The following is a 2,500-nucleotide window of genomic DNA, read 5'->3' as shown; positions in this document are numbered from 1 at the left end:
TTTCCATTTCCTTCAACATAAATAATCTGTCTCTTTCCACCGGTGAGATTCTTTTTGAAAGATTATGTAAATAGTTTTGATGCGACAATTTTATCCATGGTTTTTCGCTTTTTCGTATTACCTTTATGGGCATACCCTTTAACGTGTTGCATATGCGTGTGGATAACTGCTGATCTATAATAATAGAAGATCGAAATCAAAAATTCACAACTGGATGATCGTAATCTAACCCTGTGGCCACAATTACCAAAGATTTTATATCTAAATACAGTCTGCCTATAACCCAGATAAATACTTTTCATACTTAAGAACATTATTTATGAGTTACTTTATGACTTTTAATCAAGTGATTTTCTTACAGATGTCTTTAATTTATGCATTAATATGTCAAATGTATTACCATATTTTAATAATTATCTTAGTATTATAGTAACACATTTTACCATTCGATTTCTCTTATATATGGTTGTTCTGTTGTTGTTGAGATCCTTCCAACCCAACATTGCTCAATTGGGTCAAAGTAGCACGAGAGCTTCAACAAGTACATTGATTCAAAATTTTCACTTCTCTGGCTACTTAGTTCAAATATGCCTGGGTCATTTACAAACAAGTCTTTCCATGTCTTGAATACACTTAATAAACGGTACCTGATAGAATTGATGTGTTTCCTGTCTTGAATGCCAACCAGTTGGCGTGTTGTCATAAATCCAAAACAAACTGGGATTTAGATTGGCAAACCGGCATAAAAGACAGTGTGTGTGTAAATCACAAAGTAAGATACGATGAGATACACCTTGTTGATCCCAGATGGGAATTTCGGGTACAACAGTTTAAAGTACAGCAAAGTAGTTAAGTAAAAAATAATTACAATTATGAAACTACAGAAAATAAGTTTATAAACACAATCTGAGTCATAGAAATATAAGAATTGTCCACCAGCAGATTAAGATCCTTCCTTTTGTGCGTGTGAATACATGTACATGTGTCCGAAATACTTTTATTAAGAATTTAAGGGGAGATTAGGATTGAAGTATGAACTGATTAATTGAAGAACATCTATTTACAGTAGATCTGGATCACTGTGTGTGTGCGCTGCAAGTCCGTGGTGTGTATTTTTGCATGTGCATGTCCATCTGTGTGTGTTTTTGTGTGTGTGTGTGTGTGTGTGTGTGTGTGCGTGTGCGTGTGTGTGGATAACAGCTGCCTGTTTGTAATCCACCAAGCTGCTGGCATCAATGCCTTAAGGGGGGGCAGTTAAGAAAACATCAAAACAAAATTAACTTATAAATCATAATAGATCTATGATTTATAAGTTAATTAATAGATCTACATAAATCCTCACACAAATCCATATATATGTATAGCGTTGCATGTAGAAATGAACAGCATAGCATAAGTGCCCGATAGATGAGACACATGGGGAACATCAGTGAAGGGTTGTGTGTGTGTGTGTGTGTGTGTGTGGGCGGGGGTGGGGGGGGTGAGAAGGACACCCAGCATAATCTGAGCAACAGATAAGACAGGGCCAACAAGTGCTCAGTCCCTTTGTGTGTGCTTGTGTGTGTGTGTGTGTGTGTGTGTGTGTGTGTGTGTGAGTGTGTGTGTGTGGTGTGTGTGTGTGTGACGTGTCACTCTCTATAACCTTGAGTCAACATTGAAACATAAAGGGCTTCAAATGAAGACGTGTGCGTGTTCTGCATGCTAGTTTTGTCGTTCATTTATCCGCCTGTTTGTTGGCTACATAAAGGATACTTTTACATTCAGTCACATTGTTGGTTTCATGTGGTTTGATTCGTATTTTTTATGTCCAATTTTATATATCCTGTTCTCCTCTCCTCCTCTCCTCCTCTCCTCCTCTCCTCTCTCCTCCTCCTCCCCTCTGCTCCAGGAGGCCTCGTCTCCTCCTCTCCTCTCTCCTCCTCTCCTCCTCTCCTCTCTCCTCTCTACTCCCCTCTCCTGCAGGGGGCCTCCTCTCCTCCTCTCCTCCTCCCCTCCTCTCCTCCTCCTTCCCTCTCCTGCAGGACGCCTGCTCTATCTTGTCGTGGAGGTGCAGTCCCTCTGATATCTGATATCCTCTGCTGTTCATAAACTTCTGTCAACACCTCCCCCAGGGGGACACACACTTTCCTCTGTAGGCAGGGAGGGAGGAGGAAGGAGAGAGGGGGAGGGAGGGAGGACAAATGAAGGGGAAAGAGCAAGAGAGGTAGGTAGGGAGGGATATTCACCGATCCAGACTCCAGTGAGTAGATCTGATCCTCACTGGATCGCTGCTAAAATAGCAACGACGAGTTCCAGAGATTTAGCCGGCAGAACAACAGTTTCGACACCACAACCAACCAGGGCTTGCGTCAGAGTGAAGACTGTCATAGAAGAGAGGAGGAGGGATAGAGAAAGCGAAGGTGTGTGTGTGTGTGTGTGTTGGTGGGGGGGAGGCAAGATGGGTGAGATGGTGAGGCGATGAGGATAGGGGCTTTCGGCTCTTGCCAAGGTACCAGCATGG

At 42.2% G+C, this 2,500-nt stretch overlaps 1 protein-coding gene across 2 annotated transcripts in view; it reads left to right on the top strand.

Annotated features, from left to right (window-relative positions):
* lcp2a (lymphocyte cytosolic protein 2a) overlaps positions 1 to 637 on the top strand; it is a 13,934-nt gene extending 13,297 nt beyond the window's left edge. For both annotated transcript variants that reach the window (XM_079737467.1, XM_079737468.1), the window contains exon 22: positions 1 to 637. This exon is cut by the window's left edge and continues 839 nt beyond it. The gene's annotated coding sequence lies outside the window, so the exon portion shown is untranslated.
* Positions 638 to 2,500: the final 1,863 nt, after the last annotated feature.

Source organism: Pollachius pollachius, assembly GCF_949987615.1.
Source record: "Pollachius pollachius genome assembly, chromosome: 6".
Lineage (NCBI taxonomy): Eukaryota > Metazoa > Chordata > Actinopteri > Gadiformes > Gadidae > Pollachius > Pollachius pollachius.
Note: the sequence above shows the minus strand (reverse complement) of the source record. Positions and strands in the feature narration are given on the sequence as shown.